This window comes from Ursus americanus, chromosome 3, assembly GCF_024610735.1.
Source record: "Ursus americanus isolate L20-20 chromosome 3, mUrsAme1.1.p, whole genome shotgun sequence".
NCBI lineage: Eukaryota > Metazoa > Chordata > Mammalia > Carnivora > Ursidae > Ursus > Ursus americanus.
In genome coordinates, this window is record NC_142129.1 from 89,764,737 (window position 1) to 89,782,742 (window position 18,006).

Consider the following 18,006-nt stretch of genomic DNA (forward strand, 5'->3'; position numbering starts at 1 on the left):
ATAATGGGTTCCAAGGCATAATTGCTGTTTAATTTGGGATAAGAAATTTTCTGGAAAGGTAGCCAGTATCGCTTCAAAGCCTCAGCTGATCTTCCCGTGCCCCATCAATCTGAAGTCAGATCGATTGTTTTTAAAGGAATAGGTCATCTGTCTTCCCTTTCTTTTCCTAAGGCTTATCTTCCCTATTAAGAAACAGCCTCAAGTTTACCTTGTGTTGGGTGAAGAGAGCTTGGTCACAGGAATCTGCCTTCTTCCCTTCCCCTCTCAAAAGGAATAAAAGTATCCATATGAAAGGAAACATTTTATCATTATACTAGGGAAATTTATACGAATAACATCTATCCGGGCAATCTGAATTATGAGATCACAAATTTACGGTTATTTTTTTCAGGAAGACGCCCTTTGTCACTTCTGGGAATTATGACTTTGGTACTAAATTCTGAAGTTTTTGGGTTTTTGTGGGTTTTTTTTTTTATATATCATGGTCCAACTTCCAGAAAGTATCTGTGGCTTGGCTGTGGTTACACAGCCACCTTAGGACCCAGGTGTCCTGTGTCCATATCCCAGGGCTCATGCCCCTTCCCTGCATCCTCTAACACCTCCCTAAAACACTCCTCTGCATTTTTCTCCTTCAGATCTACAAGAAGGGAAAGATGCAGGCTAGATCATCACTGAGTTTCCTCTGTTTAATATTTGTCCAATTGTTTTTTTGGTTTTTTTTTTAAGTATTTATAATGATTTTTTATTTTCTTATGTTAGTCACCATACAGTACATCCCCGGTTTTCGATGTAAGGCTCGATGATTCATTAGTTGTGTATAACACCCAGTGCACCATGCAATACGTGCCCTCCTTACTACCCATCACCAGCCTATCCCATTCCCCCACCCCCCTCCCCTCTGAGGCCCTCAGTTTGTTTCTCATAGTCCATAGTCTCTCATGTTTCATTCCCCCTTCTGATTACCCCCCTTTCTTTATCCCTTTCTTCCCCTACTGATCATCCTAGTTCTTATGTTCCATAGATGAGAGAAATCATATGATAATTGTCTTTCTCTGCTTGACTTATTTCACTTAGCATTATCTCCTCCAGTGCCATCCATGTTGTAGCAAATGTTGAGAACTCGTTCTTTCTGATGGCTGAGTAATATTCCATTGTATATATGGACCACAACTTCTTAATTATTTGTCCAATTGTTGATTAAGAATGGAGAGATACTGGTTTAAATTGGATTCTTTTGTTTTGTTTTGGTTTGGTTTTTTAAGGTATTTCTGAACTCTGTTGAGTGGAAAATAAGAAGTTAATTACGGAAAATAAAAATGAGTACATTCCTACATCAAGGAATGGTAGGACTTTTTGATGTTTGATGACTACGGGAATAAGATGTGTGTTCTTCAAAGTACACTAACTACTTAGGTTCGAAAAATATTTTCCCAAATACTCTTTGGATGTAAAACAAGAGATCCATTTGTCCTGGTGCAGATACATCTGGGAGGGTTAATGCTTCTGGGCTTAAAGAAACTGTCCTGGGGAGCACAACTTCCATAGGGTCTGTTATGATGGCAATTGATCATTTAGAAGCTTTACAATCCAAAGAAAAACAAGCATGAGAAGAAGTGTGGAACAGCCACAAATCATCACCCTACACCAAGAGCCCTCCAGTTTCTGTGCAAGATGAAAATCCTCTGTCATTTGAAAAGGCAGGAAAATAAACATTCTAACAATGACTGTTTGTTTGTTCTTTTGTGAAACTGAGAGAAAAATATCTGCAAGTTCTTTTAGACAGATCACAGTTTCAAAAGACCTATAGGTTAGAACAACAACAAAAGCAAAAACTGGGCTTACATTTATTTATTTGAGTAACATTTAGTGAAATTATTTCAATTATTTTTCAATTATTTTTTAGTACATACTTTGCAAAAGTAGGATAAATATGCAATTTCCTACTGCTACCTAGAGCTGAGAGTTAGTTCAACTGAAAAATAAAACAAAATTAGACAGACCAAAATATCTCTCAGAGAGAGTGGTGCTACAAATAAGAGAAGAGATATTAAAATATTTACTGCATGAACATGAAAAATTAGGTGGGGATCTACCTATGTTCTGGTTTTGGTATCTCTCACTTTCACCACACATGGTAGGCATTTATTGTTTTGGTATGTGTGACCATGAGGCACCCATTATGGGGAGAATGTATTGGATATTTGTTGCTGTTTTTGTTGCTTTCATCCAGTTCTATTCTGTAGAAATAGTATTCCAATTCCAGCCCGCCCCCCAGTCTGAGCCCAGCCTGTGAACCTGAATACAGCCATGGGCTCCCAGGGAGTGATGTGTAACCCAAGCTAAGCTAATCAGTACTGTCTACTTCCCCTGACAACAGTAATTGGTTCAGGAAAGAACACATGACCCAAATTGGACCAATCAGGGCATAAAAGACTCAATTCAAAAAAATTGATGAGTGACCTGGACCTTACTGGATTCTTTCTCAGAAGATGTGAATGGATAAAGATGTGAATACACACACACACACACACACACACATATGCAATGGAATATTATTCAGCCATCAGAAAGGATGAATACTTACCATTTACAGCAACATGGATGGAACTGGAAGGTATTATGCTGAGTGAAATAAATCAATAAGAGAAAGATAATTATCATATGGTTTCACCCATATGTGTAATATAAGAAACAGCACAGAGGATCATAGGGGACGGGGGGAAAACTGAATGGGAAGAAATCAGAGAGGGAGACAAACCATATGAGACTCTTGACTCCGGGAAACAAACTGAGGGTCGCTGGAGGGGAGGTGGGTGGGGGATGGGGTAACTGGGTGATGGACATTAAGGAGGGCACGTGATATGATGAGGACTGCATGTTTTCCACAACCATTGAATCATTGAACATTACATTAAAAACTAATAATGTATTATATGTTGGCTAATTGAATTCAAATAAAAAAAGAAGAATAGAGCTACTGTTATCATGCATTGCTGGTGAGAGTGCAAGATGTTCCAGCCTTACAGAGGGGAATTCAGCATTATCTAAAAAGACTGACAACAGGATGCAATTTATGATCTGTGGTTTTCTTTGTCTATAAAAGATGTTACCAGGACAATTAGTGAAATTGGAATAAGGTGTGTGCATTAGCTGATATTTTATCAACTTTAATATCTGGATTTTGATCATTGTATTTTGATAACTGTATTGAGGTTGATATCCTTATTTTTAGGTAATACACACTGAAGTGTTGGGCATAAAGGGTTATCACATCTGCAACTCACCCATGGTTCAGGAAAAATTACCTTATACACACACAGACACGCAGAGGTAATAGATTAAAGTTGGGGACAAGAAAAAGAATGGTAAAGCAAAGGGAATAAAACGTTAGCAGTGGAGGAACTTGGTTAAAGGGTGTGGTGTAATAAGAGATACTTTTGGTCTTCATCCATGGTTCCTGGGACAGAATTCTGAAAACCCACGGCATTTTGTCATTCATCACAGGCCCCTCTTGAGCATATCTCAGTTTATGCTAAAGAGCTGACTTAGGCTGGGCCCCAAAACTAGCCTGAGGATGGAGCTGGTCACCAGAGAGACCAAGTAATTAGAGGGTTGGAAATTTCAGCCACGCCCACCAACCTCTGGAAAGGTGAGGGGGCTGAAGATGAAGCTCTATAAAAACTCTTGAACAACAAAGCTTGAGGAGCTTTAGGGTTGGTGAAAGCATCCATGGTTTTGCACCCCAGTTCCACGGGGCCAGAAACTCTTGTCCTCAGGACCCTTCCAGACCTCACCCTATATATCTCATCATCCAGCTATTCATCTGTATCCTTTATAATATCCTTTATAATAAACGAGCAAATGGAAGTAAATGTTTCTCTGAGTTCTGCAAGTGACTCTAACAAGGTGATTAAACTTGAGAAGGGGGTCATGGGAACCTTCAATTTATAGCTGGTTGGTGAGAAACAGGTGAATCGTGATTGACACGTGAAACCAGGGAAACAGTCTTGTGGGACTGAGCCCTTCACTGTGGGATCTGCCACTCTCTCCAGTTAGTGTCAGAATCGAGTTAACTTGAAGGACACCCAGGTGATGCTGCAGAATTGCTTAATGTGTGTAAAAACTAGCACACCTCGGTGTCAGAAGTGAAATGTGGGAGTAGTGTCGAGAGTAAAGGAGACACACAGGAATTGAGTCTTCCTTTACAGAGGATATAAAGGGATTCTTTCCTATTCTCATGACTCTTCCGTAAATCTGTAATTATGTCAAAATAAAGTTTACTGAAGGAAAAGAGGAGGGGGGAGAGGAGGAAGTGGCAGAAGAGGAGGAGGAAAAAGAAGAGAGTTGCCATTGGCAACCACACTGGGAAAGGCTGTCTCAAAATGGAAAAGACTCAGAGGAAGCAGAGCCAAGAGGTGGATCTGGGTGACTTTGCTGGAGCCCTACGTTAAGCTTTAAATCAGTGAATCAGCTCTTCCCCTATACTTTTCAGCTTACATGAGTCAAAAAATTCCTTTTTCTAAGACTTGCTGGTGAAACGTAATAATTCACCAGATTGCAGCTGGAAGCTACTGCATTTCTATTGCTTTCTTCTATTTTTATTTTTTAAGTTGTTTTCACTCCTAAATAAACACTGAAACTACACAACAGAGTTCAAAGAAGCTACACGCTTTGCTGGCAAAATATGAAAAACTAAAAAAGAAAAAAAGGAAGAGGAGGACAGAAATTACTTAGAGAGGGGCGCCTGGGTGGCTCAGTCAGTTAAGCGTCTGCCTTTGGCTCGGGTCATGATCCCAGGGTCCTGGGAATTGAGTCCCGTATCAGGCTCCCTCTGCCTCTGCCCCTCCTCATTCCCTCACTCTCTCTCTCAAATAAATAATGTTTTTTAAAAAGAAATTACTTAGAGAAACACGACCATCAAGAATAACATGGGCAACTCAACAACAACAAAAAAGCAAACACGTGATTTAAAAAATGAACTAAAGACTTGACTAGAAATTTCTCCAAGGAAGAACGGCCAACAGATACATGAAAAGATGCTCAGCTCATGAATCGTTAGGGAAATGCACATCAGAACCACAATGAGATGTCACCTCACACCTATTAGGATGGCTACTATTAAAAAAGCAAACAAATAAACAAACAAAATAACAAGTGTTGGCGAGGATGTGGAGAAATTGGAATTTTGGGGCACTGTTGGTGGGACTATAAAATGGTGCAGCCACTACAGAAAATAGTATGGCAGTCCACCCCCCACCCCCAAAAAGCCACCAACATAGATGTACCATATGACCCAGTATATACCCCCAAATAACTGAAGAGGTACCGAGTAATAGAAGAGTGTGCACCCCAGCATATCAAAGAGGTATTTATATACCCATGTCGGTAGCAGCTGTGTTTACAATAGCCAAAAAGTGAAAGCAACACAAGTATCCATCGATGGATGCATGAACAAACACAACGTGTCATATCCATACAATGGAATGTTATTCCGCCTAAAAAAAAAAAAAAGGAAAGTCAGACACAGCTACCACGTGGATGAACCTGGAGGACATGATGCTGAGTGAAATAAGCCAGTCACACAAGGACAAATACTGTGTGAGTCCACTTAGATGAGGTACCTAATGTCGTAGAAAGTAGAATGGTGGTTGCCAGGGGCCAGGGGGAGGGGAGATTGGGGAGTTAGTGTTGTTTTTTTTTAAAGATTTTATTTATTTATTTGACAGAGATAGAGACAGCCAGCGAGAGAGGGAACACAAGCAGGGGGAGTGGGAGAGGAAGAAGCAGGCTCATAGCGGAAGAGCCTGATGTGGGGCTCGATCCCATAACACTGGGATCACGCCCTGAGCCGAAGGCAGACGCTTAACCACTGTGCCACCCAGGCGCCCCTGGAGAGTTAGTGTTTAATAGTACAGGTTTCAGTTTCGCAAGATGAGAAAGGTTCTAAGGATGGATGATGGTGGTGACTGCACAATGTGAGTGAACTTAATGCCACTGAAATTTCGGTGCTTCTTTAATGCTTAAGATGGTAAATTTTATGCTACATGTACTTTACCACATTTAAAAAAAAAGAATTATAAAGACAAAGAACTTGCTGTAGGACAGACTAAACAACTTACATAGTTTGGGCAGAAAATGACTACAGTGAAAAAAAAATAGGTCACCGAAAGGAAGTTTATCAAAGTTTCCGAAAGGAAAATTTATCAATCCCGAGGAAAAGTAAAATTTCTTGTAAAAATCTAAGATAAATCTACATAGAAAATGTAGCAGAAAATCAGGAAAACTTTAACTAGAAGGGAATTTGACCCTAAGACATTGGTGTTATGAGATTATAAGCAAAGGATTACTAAATAGGGATCACTGGATGTGGACTCTCACTTCTTATTCTAGAAGCTCTGAGAGAGATTACCTCTGCCAGCATACTCCCCCAACCTTCTCACTGATGCCTTCCCTTTCAGTCCTTGAGGTTTATTACTTTGGCTTAAGGCTTTTTTCCTCTGTCCTAACCTTGGTCCTAAATTCCAGCACTACATTACAAAAGCTTATTAAACACCCTCCACCGGTTCTTCAAACCAGTATGTCTAAATGTATTATCTTCTCCTCAGCATCCACTCCTTTAGATCTTGCCATTTCTGCCTATCACTCCCCCTTGCCTCCAAATCTTGGAGTAAATTTTCCCTCCCCCACCTCCTGTGCCCCTGTATCCACGTGGTGATTCCCTCCTGGCATGTCTCCCTCCCTGACTCTCCTTTCTGTCTCTTCTTTCCCCCCTCATTGCCCCTACCCTACCTTCTATTCAGGCCTAGGCTGCTGTAGTAAATCCAAACTGGCTCTCCTCCTCCAGCCTCTCCCCTGCCCCATAGGAGAAAGACTAAATACTTGTTGACAAGCCCCAAGAAAGCAGGGAGGAAGAGAGGGAAGGATGAGGGATGATAGGAGAAAAACAATATCGGAAAAATTTCAAGAATTTGAAGATAAAATCAAAAGACTCCTCGTGGGACTTTTTTTCCCCCACGTTTGTGTGGCCTGAGGGTCAGACTGCAGGTCTCGTTGACCTGGCACCTCCAGAGACCAGAGTACAAACTGCGGAGGCTGCAGTCATGGCAGGACGGGCGTTTGGGAAGTTTCTTCCCCTGTTTGACCAAATTTGAGTTGAAAGCCATGCAGCTGAGACTGTAACTAAAGGAGGCATAATACTTCCTGGAAAAATCCCGAGGAAAAACACTGCAAGCGACAGTAGTAGCTGCTGGATCGGGCTCTGAAGGAAAGGGTGGAGAGAGTCAACCAGTCAGCACAGAAGTTGGCGATAAAGTTCTTTTCCCAGAACATGGAGGCACCAAAGCCGTTCCAGACGACAAGGATTATTTCTTATTTGGAGACGGCGACATTCTCGGAAAGTACATACTGAAATAAATCACTGAAATGGCAAAAGTGAAGCTGCCCACTCCAGTGAAGCTGTGAAATCCTTCCTCATGTAAATAATTCTCACGACTCTCCTTTATCCTAAACCAATGGTAACCAAAGAAACTTCATCACGAGAAAAATATAAAAGCTATGTTCCTTAACAAATTCCATTCCTCAGACACAATCCTTGTACCTATATTTTTACATATTTTTCCCCAAAATTTCCTAAAGAAAATAGTAGATACTTCCTAGGAGTCCAGCCAGACCACAGTTTATGAATCGTTATGATTAAATAAAGCCTATAAGAATCAGTCCTAATATATAGAACATAGTGTGTTGAGTCTGGGATTTTGTGTCAAAAAATCCCTCTAAGAATTACCAGACTTTTAGAGACAGGGTGTCTTAAGAGGGTTATTATTATTAACAAATATTATTGTTTAATAATAATTTTCCAAGTTCTGATCTACATTTGTTCTCTGTATTGCCTCACTGACCCTTAGGTAAAGCTTGAGGGAAAGGGAGTTCAGCTCAATGCAAGAAAAAAAATCAACAACAATGATGTCTACGACAGAATGAGCTGACTCAGAGGAAAGTAATCTGCCCCTCACTGGGGGAGACAAGCTAACACAGGAGGAGTGTTTGTTAGGAAATTGTAGAATGGATTTAAGCATTAATTAATGGATTTAAGCATTAATGATGGAGAGAAGTAAAGGAACTCCTTGACCAATGGTTCTCAAAAGAGCCAATCATAAGGATCACTCGGAGAGCATGTGAAAATTCAGATTCCTTGGCTCACTTGTAGAGATTCTAATTTAGTAGGTCTGGGATAGAGCCAGGCAGGTGTATTTTTACAGAAATCCCCAGAAGACTCTAACATAAAGCCAGCTTTAGGATCCACTACCTTATGTTGGTTTCTCAAACTGGGAATACATAGTCTCCCCCAAATATGCACCCCTCGCCCCTGTGTCTGTAGCCCTCATTTTAAGAAATGTTACACCAGGGGCGCCTGGGTGGCTCAGTCGTTAAGCGTCTGCCTTCGGCTCAGGGCATGATCCTGGTGTTCTGGGATCGAGCCCCGCATCAGGCTCCTCTACTAGGAGCCTGCTTCTTCCTCTCCCACTCCCCCTGCTTGTGTTCCCTCTCTCACTGTCTCTCTGTCTGTCAAATAAATAAATAAAATCTTAAAAAAAAAAAAAAAGAAATGTTACACCAAATGTCAAACCGAAACAATCAACCTGCATTTGTGATTTTTTTTTTTTGGTGGAATTATTTTATCAGTTATAAAGACAAAACATATTTTAGAAATAATACACAACTGAAAGTTTTATAGATTGCCTTTGATTTCTTGATGTGCTGTTTTCCCAGCCTGAATATTCTTAGCTTCATTCTATATAGTTATATTTTTTCTTTTTTTTTTTTTTAAGATTTTATTTATTTATTTGACAGAGACAGCCAGCAAGAGAGAGAACATAAGCAGGGGGAGTGGGAGAGGAAGAAGCAGGCACCTAGCATAGCAGCCTGATGCGGGGCTCGATCCCAGAATGCTGGGATCAGGCCCTGAGCCGAAGGCAGACGCTTAACAACTGCTCCACCAAGGTGCCCCTAGTTATATTCTTTTTTTTTTTTTTTAAGATTTTATTTATTTATTTGACACAGAGAGAGACGGCCAGTGAGAGAGGGAACACAAGCAGGGGGAGCGGGAGAGGAAGAAGCAGGCTCATAGCAGAGGAGCCCGATGTGGGGCTCGATCCCAGAACGCCGGGATCACGCCCTGAGCCGAAGGCAGACGCTCAACCGCTGTGCCACCCAGGCGCCCCTAGTTATATTCTTTTTTAAAAAGATTTTTTAAAAATTTTATTTGGGGGAGAGAGAGAGCACGAGCAGCGGGAGGGACAGAGGGAAAAGCAGACTCCCTACCGAACAGGGAGCCCTGTTTGGGGCTCGATGCCGGGACCCTGGGATCATGGCCTGAGCTGAAGGTGGTTGCTTAGTCAACTAAGCCACCCAGGGGCCCCTATAACTATATTCTTAATAGTGAATATATTTCCTATATTCGGAACCCAAGAATATAGTTGGAGAAAGTGCTTTGAGGAATATTGTACTAGAAGTTATCCAAAGACCCTGAGATTCAACAATCTGGTAACTGGAGTTTCTGCTTTGGGTTCAATTAACTCCTAAAAAAAGTTCTTAGGTGGGAGCTGGGGGTGGTAGTGCAAGAGTGGGTAGGGAAGGGGGCAGGTGACCCATTAGTCCTTGAGGACAGGCCCTGTGGCTTTTAACAGCCCGTTGCCACAGCCCTGGGTAGTGCCTGGTACAGGCAGTCAATAGATATTTGCTAAATGAAGGGGGGAAGGCAGGAGGGGAGGACAGACATGTTTCTCAAAACCGGATCCTTTGCCTGTATTTGTGCCTAAGCTAGCCTCATAAATTTATAAAAAGCCATTTTTGAGATAATCAAGGAAATTTAAATAAAGATTGGAGTATTTCCTGTTATTAAATTATTATAAATATTATTCATATTGGTTTATTTGTTTAGATGTTACTAATATTACTTTTGTCAGGTGCAATAATGGCAGAGTGATTATGGATTTTTTTTAATTTTTAATTTTTATTTTTTTAAAAGGAATTTGGAAGCATTTCTGCCTGCTTCCTTTTTTTGGAATTATTGTTTTTATTTTATTTGTTTATTTATTTGACAGAGAGGGAGAGAGCACAAGCAGGTGGAGCGGCGGGCAGAAGAAGAGGAGGAGCGGCGGGCAGAAGAAGAGGAAAAAGCAGGCTTCCTGCTTAGTAGAGAACCCGACACAGGGCTTGATCCCAGGACCCTGGAATTATGACCTGAGCCAAGGGCAGACACTTAACCCACTGAGCCACCCAGGCACCCTGACTGATTATGTTTTAAAAGATCCTTTCCAGTGAGAGATGTATCCTCAAGTATTTACAGGTGAAAGTTCATGATGTCTCAAGGAAGGGATGAAACAACATTGAGAAACTGTTGCTAATTGTTGGAGGTAGGTGGGTGCATCCAGGGTTCATTCTAGTTCGTATACATTGTTCTTTCTATTTCTGTGTATGTAACAAAAAAGTGAGTAGACTCCTGAGAGAATCCAGGATATTTTGCTGTCCTAAGGCATGTGTGTGATGAATTAATTTTGCTGCTATGTATCCAGCACGTTGAGAAAACAGTCACTCAAAAAAAATTTTTTTTTTTTAGATTTTATTTATTTATTTGACCGAGAGAGAGACAGTGAGAGAGGGAACACAGGCAGGGGGAATGGGAGAGGAAGAAGCAGGCTCCCAGCAGAGGAGCCTGATGTGGGGCTCGATCCCAGGACCCTGGGATCAGGCCCTGAGCCGAAGGCAAATACTTAATGACTGAGCCACCCAGGCGCCCCTCAGAATATTTTCTGTATGGCTTCCTCCTCATGGGCTGAGAAAGTTGTAGAGAGTTCTAAGAACTGTAATCTCACAGGAACACCCCGTTAGGAAATGGTTCTAAGAACTGTAATCTCACAGGAACACCCCGTTAGGAAATGGGGAAGCGGAGTCAGGGCTTCCTTACCCTCTCTTTGGTTGCGATGAAACACCTGCCCTTCTTGCTGTCTCGGACAATTGGTTCTGCACCATCTGAGCTTGGTGGCTTTTGACCAAGGCCAACCCTGGGGGTTAGGGACCAGGGAGCAATGGAAGGAGGATAGCTAAGGGCTACTCTCTGGACGCCTCTCGCGCGTCTCTGTTCTCTGATCCGAGGCCCCTATAGAACTAAGCCTCATCTCCCCGCTTCTCTCCTGTCCCTACAGCTGCACGTATGCCTTTCAAGATTTCCTAACCATGCCTTGGGAGTTAATGGACAGGTTTTGTAGTGGAAAGTGCCGGCAAGGACTATGCAGCCGGCAAGGACTATGCAGCCGCCACGGACCTGCTTTCCTATCCTTGACCCCATGACTCTGGCTGTGTGATCTTGGGCAATTACTAACCTCTCTTGGCCTCAACTACTTCTGCTGTGAAACTACGGCGGTACCACCCAACACGTTGGAAGGACCGAGTGAAGCATTATATGTTCTGTGCCCACCGGATTGCATGGTACACGGCAGGTGCCCAACGAGCTGGTGGCAAGGGCAGGGAAAGGCTCCCGTGGCTGCCTCTCCACATCCCCCCATGGCCACTCAGACGTCACAGGATGATGTGCAGCTTGGATGTTAGACGCCGATGACTGGCTTCTATGAAAGTCAGGGCAGAGAAGATCCAGGGAAGGGTTGGTATGCTGATGGCAGGGGTTTAAGTGAGGAAGATGAGGTTGCTTGCACACTGGCCAAGGGCAAATGCGGGGAGGGGAGGCGGAGCAGGAGAGAGGGATGCTCCAAGGGGCGCAGGTTACCCGTAATTATGAATATATCCTACAAATAAGTAGAAGAAATTTAGATAGTGCTTCCTGTATGCTGCAGATTATTCTAGGTCCTTTACACATATTAACTCCCATAAACTTCCCAGTGACCTGTGAGATAGGTGCTATTATCCTCTTCATTTCACACACAAGCGACCCTGGGCAAAGAGGGTTAAGTAACTCTCTCAAGGTCCCCCAGCAGGTAAGTGGTTGGGCTGGGCTCAGACCAGGCAGCCCCCACTAACATCCTCCCACCAAATCATGAAATTGGTTTTTGTGTGATCTTGTGGTGAGGATAGCACAAAAAGTCAGGATTCGTTCATCTTTCTTCCCCTGAAAACTGAGTCATCCTGACAATCCCCTGGTTCACTCAGCAGGGACACGCTGAGTCTCCAAGATTTTTTTCCTCCCTGAGCCCAGGTTCCTGTACCCCTCCCGGCTTCTCCACTATCTGTTCTTAGATGGGATGTGTTTGTGTTTCAGTGTATCAGTCAAGTTTCCAGGTAATGATGGTGCTGCTGGTCTGGGGGCCACACTTTGAGAACCATTGGCTTTTTGGTTATCACAGGCTTCCAGGTCAGACTCAGTGGGGTGGGCTCCCAGTTCACCATCCATGGTGTGACCTTGGGATATTCACTATCTCATGCCTCAGTTTCTTTCTACGTAAAATGAGGATAATAATGGCATCTATTTTGGGGGGGTTATGGTGAGGATTAAATAAGTTAATCCATATGAAGTATGGGTACTGTATGTAGCCATAAAGTATTTCATCCACAAAATACTTTATCTGCATAAAAAATGCATATGGCATACAGTAAATACTCAAATGTTTGTTATTATTTTAATTCAGAATTCATTTTGTGAGTCAGTGATTATACTGCAAATGCCTATTATAAAATATGCCAGATCCACAGATCTTTCACACTCGTAAAGGCTGAGTCTAGAAGAAATTGAAGTTTTTAAATTTAATTTCTTAGTAATTAGTTGTGAAATTTTCATGTCTCTTTATATTTGTCTTTTCCTATTTCTTTAGTGATGATCATGGGGCTTGCAAATACCAAGCAAATGAATTAGGAAAACAGTATTATGAAAGAAATATACCAAGTGCCAGCTCTTTTACAAAATACCATTTTATCGGAAAAGCCGGCTTTACAGACCATGCGAGTTTAATTCCCTAGTTGAACAGAAGATGGCAGCACTACACGGGAATTTTGCCGGAGACTATTGCTCTGCGCCGCCTGCCCCGCCCCCTGCCTCAACGCCACGAGGCCAGCTTTTTGCATTTTGAACCCCGTTTCCTGGGTCTCAGACCCTTTCTTATCCTCGTTTAGGCTTTAGACCATCAGCGGGCCGAGACCCCTTCCTAGTGGGGACTCCAGTGTCAGTTCATGGGTTAAAACAAAGTTTCACCTCGGCCGCCAGTCTAACCCGAACAGGTCCCTGTGCTGCTCTGAGCCTCGGTTTCCCCTGTGTGAAACGAGAACACTGGAAGAAGGACTCTCCGAGGTCAACAGCCCCGACAGCTGGGGGTTCCAAGTTCAGGGTCAGAGTTTGCAGGAGGTGGCCAGCAGGGGCGTGGGTTCGCGTTCCCCAGCGAGTCTGGGGTGCAGGAATCCAGGCTGGCGGGTCGGCGCCAGTGTGTGCCGGGCGACCAGCGTCCTCTGGAGCATCCTGTTTACTGGGCATAAGGGATGTAAAGCATCATATGCTACATTAAAACAAACCAGGAGATTCAGTGGAAAGTTACACCAATTTTTAACACAACACTGATGACATCAACAAAATTGCATGCCCTCAGGAGACTTTTAAGGGGCCACCTGTCCGCTCTCTTCTGTTTTTAGGGTTATTTCCGTGGAGACTGTCCCTTTGGGCAAGTATTTTATTTAATTGAAGGCTAACGGGTTTTAGGCAACAGAAATTTCTTTCGGAGAAGGATGCTCTAGCGCCCTCTGGTGACGCATCCCAAGTAAGGCATCACTAGCCTGACAATGCCTTGGTTTCAACCTTTGACGCCAAATAATCCAGTTTTTGCCTTTCGAGCTCTATGTCACTGGGCTTCTAGACTGTTAATTCTACAGCTAATTCTATGACCCTCCAAGATTCCACTTTGGTAATATGGACTGCAAGCAGCGTAGAGCAGAAGCAATCATAAAGTAACTTGGTGGAACGGCCCAGTCTTTGGTGTTGGCTCATTTCATAGGAAAACAACATGCCTTCCAGAGCCCATTGTGGGTCTAGAGGGGACAGCGCACGTCTGAGAGGAGCCTCGCATTTTCTGGGCTTGTGGTTTAGGTAGCTGGCTCTCTGGAACCCCCTTGCCCTTATCCCTATCTCCCATCTCTGGGCTCTCCAGGATGAGTAAGCGTCCACCTGACTCTATGTTTGAGATCCCAGTTCCTCACAGGATGGCTCCTCTTGGGCCCTGACATCTTTCCTCGCGGTCTTGGTGCGTAAGGGGCCAGATCCTGCTCCTTGTGCCTGGAACTGTTGCTGGCGATATCAGTATTTCTCCAGGGACCAAATGCATCGGAGTCTGCTGGGGTGCTGCTTACATTCAGACTCCTGGGGTCCAGCTCTGAATTTACTCCATTAGAATCTCCGAAGGTAGAGGGGACACCTGGGTGGCCCAGTCGGTCAAGTGTCCAACCCTTGGTTTCAGCTCAGGTTCTGGTCTCAGGGTTGTGACATGGAGCCCGTGTGCGGCTCCGCGGTCAGCATGGAGTCTGCTTGAGATTCTCTCTCCCTCTCCCTCTGCCCCTCCCGCCTATGCTCTCTCTCTCAAATAAATAAATAAATCTTTTTAAAAAAGAATCTCCGAAGGTAGAGATTAGAATTATGCGTTTTGAACCAGATCCCTGAGTGATCATTAGGCCAGCCAAAATTTAGGAATTGCTTCATAGATATGTGACTCATCGTCATGATGTCCTCTGTCCACATAACAAATGTGTGCGTTTCTGCTGTCACTTCCCCACCCTGATGCCAACAGGATTGTACCTTCTTAGATCTGAGCCCCAACCAGGCTGCACAAGCCTGAAACTCCGGGCTCCCACCGGAGTAGATTTCCCTGCTCTTCCCTGGACCCCACTTTCCCTTCATCAGCCTGGTGATTCTGAGGTGGCAGCGAGATGCTTGGCTGAGCAACTTGAAGTTATATGCCTAACGTTAAAATAAAAAGGGGCGTCCGGGTGGCTCAGTGGGTTAAGCGTCTGCCTTCAGCTCAGGTCATGCTCCCAGGGTCCTGGGATCAAGTCCCACATCGGGCTCCTTGCTCAGCAGGGAGCCTGCTTCTCCCCCTGCCCGCTCCCCCTGCTCATGCACTCACTCTCTCTCTCTCCCTCTGACGAGTAAATACATGAAATCTTAAAAAAATAAGGTGTCAAGGACTAAGAGATTACAAAAGTTTACGTAATCTGATATACACATAGACACAGAGTCATTCATATTTCAGCAAAACAAAGCTACTAGCCAAAGCAACCGTGTGCTTTGCTCAGGTGAGGCCCCTTTTATCTCTATTTGTGTGTATGTCTGTCTTTCTGTCCGTGGTAAGTATGGCACTGACTTCGTGCACTTGACATTGAGCACCTGCTGTTTCTGTTAGAAACAGTGAGGTCAGGGGCCTGAAACCCACCCTAGGCTCAGGCACTCGGCGTCAGGACCGACAAAGCCCAGCTTATTTTCCAGGGCAGCAGTCCGTTCCCCGCACACTCACTCAGGGGACAGTATCTTAGACGTCGCAGCTGTTGCCCTTGGACCTGTTTTCAGGTATACTTTTCCTCTAGCCCAAGTGCTTCCTTGCCCACGGTAGCCACAAGCCACATGTGGCCATTGAGCCCTTGAAATGTGTCTCACGCGAAATGTGCTGTAAGTGTGAAACACACACCAGATTCTGGAGACCTAGCAAGAATGCAAAATATCTCGTTAGTAATCATAAATATAGATTGCATGTTGCAATGATGATATTCTGGATATACTGGCTTAGATTAAAATATATTATTAAAACTAATTTCAGTTGCTTATTTGTCCTTTTCAAATTTGGCTACTAGACAGTTTAAAATTACGTAATGTGGCTCAGACCCTGCTGATCTGAGCCTGTGGTATTTCTCTGATGGTCCCTACTGTCACTAACCTTTTGGGGCTTAACCACTTCCCTAAGCTGTGTGATCTGTCTGGTTCCTTCTAGTTCTTGCCCTTGTGGCCAGCCCTATCCTGTTGCCCACAGTATGACACATGACAGCTCTTGCTGGAGACCTTGCTGGAATGCCCCAGGTGGCTCAACGCACAAGTCTAGCTGTCAGGAGATTCTTTCATAGATAAGCTAAAATATGCTTCCCTGGGACAGCTTGCTTGCTTGCTTGCTTGCTTTCTTCTTTCTTTCCTTCCTTTGAGGATTCTGTTTATTTATTTGACAGAGAGAGAGAGCGCGCACAAGCAGGGGGAGCAGCCGAGGGGGAGAGAAGCAGGCTCTCTCAACTAGGAGCCTGACGCAGGGCTCAATCCCAGGACCCCAGAATCATGACCCGAGCCAAAGGCAGATGCTTAACCAACTGAGCCACCCAGGCACCCCCTGGGACATCTTTCTAGAGAATAAATTGAGTCATGCTTAATGACTAGATAGTGACAATTTATGCCATTTCTTTAACCAATTCCCTGTTGTGAGTTATTGAGTTATTTTCCGGTTTCTTTTTTTTTTTTAAAGATTTTATTTATTTATTTGACAGAGAGAGACACCCAGTGAGAGAGGGGGAACACAAGCAGGGGGAGTGGGAGAGGAAGAAGCAGGCTCCCAGTGGAGGAGCCTGATGTGGGGCTCAAACCCAGAACGCTGGGATCACGCTCTGAGCCGAAGGCAGATGCTTAACCACTGCGCTACCAGGCGCCCCTATTTTCTGGTTTCTAAAGTTGTCTTATGATAATCATCCTTGCAATCAAATCTTTACACATGTTAGATGATTTCCTTTGGAACAATTCGTATTAATACAATCTTGAATGGTTTGACGCCGTTCTGTATTATATGAACACCATTGGGTATTATGATTTTTTAAATCCTTGTAATTCTTATAAACTGGTCATTTTTGTGAAAAATGTTACATGAAAATGGTTTAAAATGAGTTTAAGATGGTAAATGTTTTCCTGTGCTTTATTGGTACGGTATTTTACCTTTCTTTGTTTCGAACTTTATTTCTTCTCAAGCTCCCGTTCTGTTGGTAGAAATGAGATAGAATTCATATATCAGTTTCTTCTAGAGGCGTCCACACATGGTCCACACAAAGCTACCACACGATACACATTTTTCTACGCCCCTCATTTTCGTGTTTTTTCTTTTTTTCTTTTTACCCCTCTTTAACAAGTGTCACCTGTTATTTTGTCTTGTAACAACCACAGGAATCACTGTAAGCAGAGGTTTCCTTTCCTTTCCTTATTTTTTTTTTACATTTTATTTTTATTTCCTTTATTTTCATTTGTCTTTTCTTCAGGTGGAAGAGGAAGCGGTTGGATCCCGACTATCCGGGGGACCCATGAGGGACAAGTTTGCTCACCCTGGAAAGGGGGACACTGAGCCCCTGAATCGAGCTGCAGACCTTTCTCCTTTAGCTAAGACCTGCTGGTGGAGGCATCAGATGAGAAACGACCAATTTCTCCTTCTTACAAGTAAATCCCAGTTTCTCCTCCACGAGCCCCTAGGTCCATGTCTTTCTTTTATTTCTCTATCTTGGTCTAACAATACTTTGTGTGTAATCAGCTCTATACAAACGCTTGTGGAATGAATGAATGAATGGATGAATGAATGAATGAAAATAGCAGTGGGTGAACACTAACCCTGAAATCCCTGGGTAGGCTTGTTCAAGCAGCACCGAAGACTGTCATCCACGTGAATGGCTTACCGTGAAGGACCAATGACAGGGTTGCACGAACACTATTGGGATATTATGGAATCCTATATGGTTAGAGCTGAAAGAGGCCCTTGAGCTTTTCATGTCCCAAAGTCCCAAACTGGTAAACACCATTAGACTTCAGCTGGCAGACTGTTTATTTTGCCTGCCTAGTCTTGCTGTGGCTGATGTTGTTTACCAACATATAAATGTTGGGGGGGCGCCTGGGGGGCGCAGTCGTTAAGCGTCTGCCTTCGGCTCAGGGCGTGATCCCAGCGTTCTGGGATCGAGCCCCACATCAGGCTCCTCTGCTATGAGCCTGCTTCTTCCTCTCCCACTCCCCCTGCT

General features: G+C 43.7%; 1 pseudogene; it reads left to right on the top strand.

Annotated features, from left to right (window-relative positions):
• Nucleotides 1–7,100: 7,100 nt before the first annotated feature.
• LOC148110433 (10 kDa heat shock protein, mitochondrial pseudogene) lies at nucleotides 7,101–7,413 on the top strand (annotated as a pseudogene).
• The last annotated feature ends 10,593 nt before the right edge of the window (nucleotides 7,414–18,006 follow it).